The following is a 9,532-nucleotide window of genomic DNA, read 5'->3' on the forward strand; positions in this document are numbered from 1 at the left end:
TGCTTCCATGGCTCAGAAGTGGAAATCCTCCTACATGTCTGGTACTGTATCTAAAGCTGCCCAGGTCCAGTAGAGCCTCCCTCCCTTACTTTTCATTTTAAATTCTGGTGGGATCCACGTACCTCCCTTGCTAGGCTTCAGATAGAGAGGGGCACTGTCCATTTAGTCCACTCAATTCCTTGTGTGGGGGCTGCAAGGTGAGGTCACACCAGTATCCCTAAGCCAGTCTGGGGATGTCTTGTGAAGGGGACATCTGGGGCAAAGCCTTCTACTCCTTGGGCACACTTGTTCCCCATTCACAGCACCACCCTGCTCTAGCAGTGAGCGCTCCATTCACAGCAAGCTGCAGCATGAGGTTTCAGCTACCATACTCCCTTCCCCTCCCTTTCCTGTTGATAGCAGCCAAAGGAATGCTGGGAAATGTAGTTCTTTCCCTGCTCCAGGGCTGGCTCTATAGGCAGGGAGCTAACCAAGGAATTATAGCTCCCAGGGCCCCCTGTTGGTTCTCAGCTCCCAGGCTGGACCACTGCCAGCTGCCACCCCTGCAAATGGGCTGCTCCAAGCACCTGCTTGCTTTGCTGGTGCCTAGAGCCACCCCTGCAGACAGACCCCGGTCATCAGCAGGCAGAATTGAACCTGGGACCTCTGGAGCTTAGTGCATGAGCCTCCACATTATGAGCTAAAAGCCAAGGCCTTCTTCGCTAAGGCTGTAGCGCAGACTCATTGATCGCTCTCGCTAAGTGGTCTCGGTGCAACTAAATGGGCCAGAGCCTCACCCCCAGGAGGTGCGTGGGTTACACAGTGTCCCTGGAGTGACTTGGAATTATCCCGTATTGCAAAGCAGGGTGTTGAGAAGTGAGCTAGGCGGTGGTGCTAGTGTCTGTTGAGTTTTCATGATCGGTATCTGGTTAATGGAAGCTGTTCCTTTCAGAACTGGGCATAAGAACAGAAGATGGACCTTGCGGTGAGTGAGTTTGTTTGTTGTTGTGAGCTTGCTTGTGTGCCATGTGCCTGCTTGATTGAAGTTTATAGTGCGATCTGTGGGGGGGCTGTGTGCTGAGCCTAGCAGCCTGCTAGACAAGGTGGCTCTAGCCTGCCATCCTTTGACTGTAATTCCTTCAGGGTCACTTGACAAGGGGGTGGGGCTACCTCATGGAGAAGAGGGTTATAATGACCAGGGTAGCTAGCGATCAGGGAGTTTTGCAAGGGAGTTTAAAGAGGGAGCATGGCAGCCAGATACACCCAATAAACATTCTTTAAACTTAGAGTCATCGACTCATAGACTTTGAGGTCAGAAGGGACCATTATGATCATCTAGTCTGACCTCCTGCACAGTGTAGGCCACAGAATCTCACCCACCCACTCCTGTAACAACCCTCTAACCTATGTCTGAGCCATTGAAGTCTTCAAATCGTGGTTTAAAGACCTCAAGCTGCAGAGAATCCTCCAGCCAGTGACCCGCGCCCCACGCTGCAGAGGAAGGCGAAAACCCCCCCAGGGCTTCTGCCAATCTGCCCTGGAGGAAAATTCCTTCCCGACCCCAAATATGGCGATCAGTTAAACCCTGAGCATGTGGGCAAGACTCACCAGCCAGCACCCAGGAAAGAATTCTCTGTAGTAACTCAGATCCCACCCCATCTAACATCCCATCACAGACCATTGGGCATATTTACCACGAATAGTCAAAGATCAATTAACTGCCAAAATTAGGCTATCCCATCATACCATCCCCACCATAAACTTAGGCCAATAACACTTTCCTGCCAAAAAAAATGACCCCCCCCCAACACAAACACAAAGAACAAACAAACAAACCCTGCAAAAGTAAAAACAATGCAGGTAGACATCCAGCAGCAGAGCAGGGGCTCTCCAGTCTATTGCACTGAAAGCAGCATGTACCTTGTGGCAGGTGACATAGGTGCACATTCAGTGCAAGCAGCTCATGGCCCTCAGAGACCAAGTCCAGGCTTTGGAGTCCAGAGTGGCTGAACTGGAGGAGCTAAGGGAGGCAGATGGGTCCATAGGCGAACACAGCCCGCATCTGACAGCCTCTGTGCTGTTGAGGAGGATGAAAGTCTTGGGGAAGGAGAACATCAAGATGGAGAAGAAGGAAACAATTGTTCCAATTGGGACCCTCCTTCCAGATGATGTCATGGTATCCTCTCATACTGAGGATACATCTCCAGGGGAGGAGATCCCAGTTATTAGGAAGAGACAGGTCACAGTGATGGGGTATTTTATTATTAAAAATTCAGATAGTTGGGTTTGTGATGACTGGGAGAACCAGGTGGTGACTTGCGTGCCGGGTACTAAGGTTGCAGACAACTTGAGATACCTAGACAGATTTATTTGCAGTGGTGGGGAGGAGTCAGTGGTTGTGGTACATGTAGCTACCAGTGACATAGGGAAAGGTAGGAGAGAGGTCCTGGAGGCCAAATTTAGGCTGCTAGTTAAGAGATTAAAGTCCAGGACTCCATAGTAATAGTCTCTGAAATGCTCCCAATTTCATGCGCATGGCCAGTTAGACAAGCAGAACTGCAGGGTCTCAAAGCATGGATGAGATGATGATGTTCAGAGGAGGGATTTAGGTTTATTAGGAACTGGGGGACCTTTTGGGGAAGGAGCCTATACAGGAAGGATGGGCTCTGCCTGCTGGCCTGTAAAACTAACAAGGTTGTGGAGAAGTTTTTAAACTGAGGACTAAGGAAAAGCTGACAGGTGAGGAGGAGCACGTAGTTCCGACAGAGACATCCCTTAAGGGAGGATTTATTAAAGGGGATACTCTACATCAGGGGTGGGCAAAATTTTTGGCCTGAGGGCTGCATTGGGTTTCGTAAATTGTATGCAGGGCCAGTTAGGGGAGGGGGTTGTGACCCGGCCCCCACCTCCTATCTGCCCCCAACCCCGCCGGGACACACATCCACACAGCCCCGCTCCCTGTCCCCTGACCTCTCCCGGACCCTCGCCACCCCATCCAACCCCTCTTCTCATTGTGATGGCCCCCCCGGGACCCTGGCCCCATCCAACCATGCCTTCTCTCTGTCCCCTGACTGCCCCCTGCCGCCCCATCCAACCCCGCCTCCTTCCTGACTGCCTCGCCAGGCCGCCTGCCCCCATTCAACCCCGCGTTCCCCCCCCCGACCACCCCAACCCTATCCACACCCCCAGCCCCTGAACACCACCCTGAACTCCCCTGCCCTCTATCCAACCCCCCCCCCGCCCCGCTCCCTGCCCCCTTACCGCGCTGCTTGGAGCACTGGTTGCTGGTGGCGCTACAACCGTGCTGCCTGGCTGGAGCCTGGCCACGCTGCCGCTGCCGCACAGCACAGAGACTGGGTCAGGCTGGGCACTGCAGCTGCACTGCCCCAGGAGCTCACAGCCCCCCGCACAGAGCATTGCGTCGGCGGTGGAGCAAGCAAGCTGAGGCTGCAGGCGAGGGGGGACAGCAGGGGAGGGGCCAGGGCGAGCCTCCTGGGCCAGGAGCTCGGGGGCTGGGCAGGATGGTCCCGCAGCCCGGATATGGCCCGCTGGCCGTAGTTTGCCCACCTCTGCTCTACATCCTAGAAAAGAGGAGAGGATAGAAGTTGGTGAAGTACAGGTAGGAACTGAAAAGAAACAGTCAGACGAAAAAGAGTCCCATTCAATTACATCACGTGAAGGTAGACAACTAAATATTGACACATTTTATAAGTGCTTCTATACAAATGCAAGAAGTCTAAATACTAAGATGGGTGAACGTGAGTGCTTGGTATTCAATTGGGATATTGATATAACAGGCATCACAGGAACTTGGTGGAACGATGATAATCAGTGGGACATGGTAATACCAGGGTACAAAAAATATATGGTAGGGCCCTATGAAATCCATTTTATTATTGTGAATTTTTGGATTTATTATTTTCTGATTTTGTTTTTTTCCATTAAAAATAATAATTCTGCCTTTACGGTTTTTTAATCCAAATTATTTGATACATTTACAACAATTAAGTAGCCTTACTATAAATGCATAGAAAATGTTCAGAATTGGGTTGCAACGGGAAAAACTGATTTTACAAAAAAAATCCTACAATTTAAGGAAAACATCCTGCAGATATACAGTATGCAGTAAAAGTCACACATTCAAAATTACTTTTTAAAGTAGCACTCTGGAATATGACCAAACTGACTTTGCTGAACAGTAACACAGGAAGTCCCCAGCAGTAAGAGCCTCTTCTGGTGTCAATCTAACTGAATTCATACTTGAATAATAAAAAAATTTAAAAAAATGCACTAAACATAAAATAATTCACCATTGCAGCAGTCATTGGTGCCATTTTAAATTAAACTCGGTACTTTCAAGCTGCCCATATTCTGAAGGAATGCTTACATTGATTTCAGATTTGATTAAATAATTTCAAACTATCAAACCAATCGTTTAGTGCTGAGTAGCATCACAAATTGACAAACTTAAATGTCATTCTTTTTGCCATCTCCGGCAGACATTTCCATTGTGGTATAATATAGTTAGCCTTTTAGGGTTTTCCTCAGAAAGTGATTCTCTCTTGTCTGTAGGTAGATTTTTATTTTTTTACTAAAGCTTCTCTCTGTGTCTAAAATGCTGACAGGGAAGAAGTTGTAAGGTAGGGCAACTTCTGCTACTTTAGCCACTCATCCCTTCATAACCTTCCTGTAAGTGCAAAAATCCAGTGCATCTGGATGCGACGGGATCCCCAGGGTACAACCTGCAACTGGGGTACTGCTGTGTCCCTTTAACTCTCCAGCCTGGGCTGTGTTGCACAATGCTTTGCTAATAACAAGCAGCAAACCCCTCCAGGCGCTGTGATCACTCAGCACAACAAGAGGTGGAGTCCCAGTCCCAGCTAGATTGTATGAAGGCACCCAAAGCCGCTCATGTCACCAGCCACTGCTGCAGGGGTCACATCCAGAGCCTGGCGTGGCACACCACGTATGTGCACACTGCCATGTGACCTAGGAGGTGCAAGTAAACCCTGGCTGTGGTCAACGGAAACGCAGAGATTTCTGTGATGAGGTCCATTAGTGCCCTGAATCTCTCCAGCGGCAGGAGCATCCTGGTGCAGGTCGAGTTGAGCACTGCTCCGATGAACTCTATCCTCTGTACTGGAACTAATGTGGATTTTTTGTCGTTCACCAACAGGCCGAGGCGACGGCACGTGGCCAGCAGCACCACGACATCCCCTTGGACCTGGAGTTTCCTTTGATGAGCCAGTTGTCGAGGTACTGGTAGATCTGGATACCCCGACGTCTGAGGTAAGCCGCCACCACCCATGGTACTGTCACTAGGCCAGACAGGAGGACCACAAACTGATAGTGGTCGGGACCTACCGTGAACCGGAAGAAGCATCTGTGTCCCTCAAAGATGGCGATGTGGAAGTATGCATCTTTCAGATCGAGGGCGGTGTACCAGTCTCCCGGATCCAGGGAGGGGATAATGGAGGCCAGGAGACCATGCGGAACTTCAGTTTTGCTAAGTAGCGGTTCAAGCCCCGCAGGTCTAATATGGGCCGCAGACCACGCTTGGCTTTGGGGATTAAAAAGTATCGGGAACAGAACCCCTTGTTCCTGTACTGCACAGTATTGGAGCTTGTCCCACAACTAGGGAACCTCGCTCTGAACCTGAGCTAGAACCCAAGCAGTCGCTCCCCTACGACCAAGATGGGGTTGAGTGGTGGCTCTGTCCCAGTCGGTATCGGTCGCTCCTCCTGGAGTTGGATCTGGCTGACCTTGACGAGCGCCTGGATCGGGGCCCCGGCGACTGGCGGCACTCGGCGGATCTGCGACAGCCCTGGGTCAGTAATCTATGCCTCACACTTAACGAACAGTACTGGGATATGGAGCAGGACCGGGAACCACAGCAGGCATGGTGTCGTGAAGATGCAGCCGCAGATGGTGATGCCGCCCTGGGGGCAGGGCCGGCTCCAGCGTTTTTGAAGCCCCAAGCAGCGCAAAAAAAACCCCCAAAAAACGCGATCAGCAGCACTTTGGTGGCAGCCCTACCACCGCCGCGTCTTTCTTCGGCGGCAATTCGGTCCTTCCCACTGACTTGCCACCGAAGAGCCGGACATGCCGCCCCTCTTCGTTGGCCACCCCAAGCACCTGCTTGCTGCGCGGGTGCCTGGAGCCGGCCCTGCCTGGGGGATCGGCAATGGTCTGGGGAACAGTACTGTCAGTCCCTTGACCTGGAGGAGTACTGGTGCCGTGGAGATTCTGGGTGCCGACTCCAAAACCCCTGCCGGGGGGTGCAGACCTCCAAAGGTCTGTGCCCGGTCACCGACAAGCCACACCTCTAGCCTCTCTGCCTTGTTCAAGGTATAATTAGGAAGGTCAAAAAAGAATTTGATGAACAGCTAGCCAAAGACTCAAAAAGAAATAGCAAAAAAGTACATCAGAAGCAGGAAGCCGGCTAAACAATCAGTGGGGCCACTGGACAATCGAGATGCTAAAGGAGCACTAAAGGATGATAAGGCCATTGCGGAGAAACTAAATGAATTCTTTGCATCGGTCTTCACAGCTGAGGATGTGAGGGAGATTCCCAAATCCGAGCCATTCTTTTTAGGTGACAAATCTGAGGAACTGTCCCAGCTTGAGGTGTCGTTAGAGGAGGTTTTGGAACAAATCGGTAAACTAAACAGTAATAAGTCTCCAGGACCAGATGGGATTCACCCAAGAGTTCTGAAGGAACTTAAATGTGAAATTGCAGAACTACTAACTGTAGTCTGCAACCTATCACTAAAATCAGCTTCTGTACCAAATAACTGGAGGATAGCTAATGTGGCACCAATTTTTAAAAGGGGGTCCAGAGACGATCCCAACAATTACAAGCCAGTAAGCCTGACTTCAGCACTGGGCATACTGGTTGAAACTATAGTAAAGAACAGAATTGTCAGACACACAGATGAACATAATTTGTTGGGGAAGAGTCAACATGGTTTTTTAAATCATGCCTCACCAATCTACTAGAATTCTTTGGGGGTGGGTGTCAAAAAGCATGTGGACAAGGGGGATCCAGTGGATATAGTGTACTTATATTTTCAGAAAGGCTTTGATAAGGTCCCTCACCAAAGGCTCTTAAGCAAAGTAAGCTGCCACGGGATAAGAGGGAAGGTTCTCTCATGGATTAGTAACTGGTTAAAAGATAAGAAACAAAGGGTAGGAATAAATGGTCAGTTTTCAGAATCACCTTTGTCTCCTTTGTCCGGCTTGTGCTCCTCCATCCCTTCACGGACGCAAGTCGACGCCACACCATTCTATTTGTTGTGAGCACTGCTTTCCATTTCTGGCCAAAGAGTGTTATCATGGGATCGGCCCAGTGCATTTTCGGTCTGCCCAGCGGTCGCTTGTGGTCTCTGGGGATACAGTAACTGATGCGGGTTGTCCACCTATTGTCTTGCCTGCGGACCACATGACCAGCTCATCTTCACTTTGCATCGTACATCGCCCGCACTCCATCGGTCATCTCTGTATGCCTTATGGTCTCCTCATTTGGTATATGAGCAATGTGCAATATCTTACATATTCGCCTTGCCATTGCTCTCTGGGTGACAGCTAATTTTTCTTCCTCCGCTTTCGTCTTTGGACAGCTTTCTGCTCCGTATATCATTGCTGGCACAACAGGGGAGTTAAACAGTTCTTTCCTTTTCTTCATGGGCAGTTCATCATCCGTTAGAGACGTCTTTATTTTGTTGAAACTTGCCCTCCCTGCCTCTCGCCTCCTACTGCATTTCCCTTCGCATAAGTTGTCTCTGCTCAGCTGCTGACCCAGGTAAATATATTTGTCGACCTCTCAATTTCTTTCCTGTTTACAGTAATGATTCCTTCTGCACAATGCTCATTCCACATCCATTTCGTCTTCTGTGTGTTCACTTCCAACCTGATATCACGTAAAAGTGTTTGCAGTTGCTGCAGTTTGTTCTCCAGCTCTGCTGCGTCCTTTGCCAGTATTACACAGTCATCAATGAAGAGAAGATGCATTAACTGTTCTCCATCAATTCTGATTCCTTCTTCCCAGTTCAATTTCTTGAACAGCAACTCCAGTACTGTTACAAACAGCTTCGGTGAGATTTTGTCACCTTGTTTGACTCCTCTGCGTATAGTAATAATGCAGGGGACATTGAATAATGTTATATCTGCCGAGCAATTGCGGTTAATTTCTTCCAGCAGGTTGATGTACCTCGGGTCGATTCTGATTTCATTGAGCGTGTTGACTAAAGCGTTAATCTCTACCAAGTCAAATGCCTTTTTATAGTTGACAAATGCAATACACAATGGTACTTGGTATTCCTTGTATTTTTCTATGAACCGCCAAACTGAGTGAATATGATCAATTGTCGAATATCCTGAACGGAAACCAGCTTGTTCTCTGCTTTCGTGTATTTCAAGATCCTTCTTAATCCGATTGAGTATGACACGGTTAAAGACTTTATACACTTGTGAGAGAAGTGTGATCAGATGGTAGTTGCTCAATTCTTCTGGATCGCCTTTCTTCATCACTAGTGTTGTTTTTGATTTCTTCCATGCATCTGGAACACGCTTGCTATTGATGTCGATGGTGAACCATTGCGCCAATGCTTTGAAGAGAGTGTCTTCCCCTGCTTTGAGATATTCCAGTCGAACATCGTCCACTCCTGGACTCTTTGCTCTCTTTATGTTACAAACTGCTTATTGAATTTCTTCCCACATAACGTTAGAACTTCTTCTATAACCTGCTGCCTTGACAGTGTACGCTGGACATTGACATGTGAGGAGTAGAGGTCATTGTAGAATTTTGTACATATTTCATTCATCTTGCTGCTTTCTGATGTCCTTTCACCATTTTCATCTTTCAGCGCTGCCGGGATAATCTGTTTCAGCCTAACATCACTTTCTGCCTTCTACAGACTCTCGTTCTTTTCGGCTGCCTCTCTCAATTTCTTCTTTCTAAAGTCTTCATAATCTTCTTTGATCGTCACACGGATTTCTTTGCACAGTGGTCTGTATTCTTTGCCCATTTTTCCTTCTAATTTCATGCACAGCCTCCTTGCCATCAGATTCAGTTTCCTCGCTGATCCTTTGCTTGTCTTTGCCTTCTTAGATGCTGAGATTATCTGCGAGATAAACTCTTCGTAGTCCTCATTGATGTCCTCGTTGACCTTATACTCGAGGTCCATTTCACTCGCGTCCTGTGCAAATTCCTCTTCACTGAAGAGCCATTTTTGCTTCTCTTAACTCAGTCTTCATAGACATTGTCAACACATTGGTTTGAGCGCAACATACGTTGGTCTGTGAAAATGATTCATTCTCCTATTGTCGCTGAAGATTCTTCTGGTATCCGTCATTACATAATCAATCTGATTTAGTGTGACTCCAGCTGAGCTTTTCCATGTCCACTGCCGATGATGTTCTTTTTGAAATATCGTGTTCATTATATGGAGATGGTTTGCATCTGCGAATGCAACCAGATGTGCTCTGTAATCATTAGTAGGTGGAAAAGAGAGTGCGAAAGAAAAGTACATGAGAAAATTCGGTAAAGGTGTAA

The 9,532-nt window shown here is 48.4% G+C and overlaps 1 pseudogene; it reads right to left on the minus strand.

Annotated features, from left to right (window-relative positions):
* Window positions 1-5,145: 5,145 nt before the first annotated feature.
* Window positions 5,146-9,164, minus strand: LOC120384946 (annotated as a pseudogene).
* Window positions 9,165-9,532: the final 368 nt, after the last annotated feature.

The sequence above is a fragment of the Mauremys reevesii genome, linkage group 17 (assembly GCF_016161935.1).
Source record: "Mauremys reevesii isolate NIE-2019 linkage group 17, ASM1616193v1, whole genome shotgun sequence".
In the NCBI taxonomy this organism is placed as follows: Eukaryota; Metazoa; Chordata; order Testudines; family Geoemydidae; genus Mauremys; species Mauremys reevesii.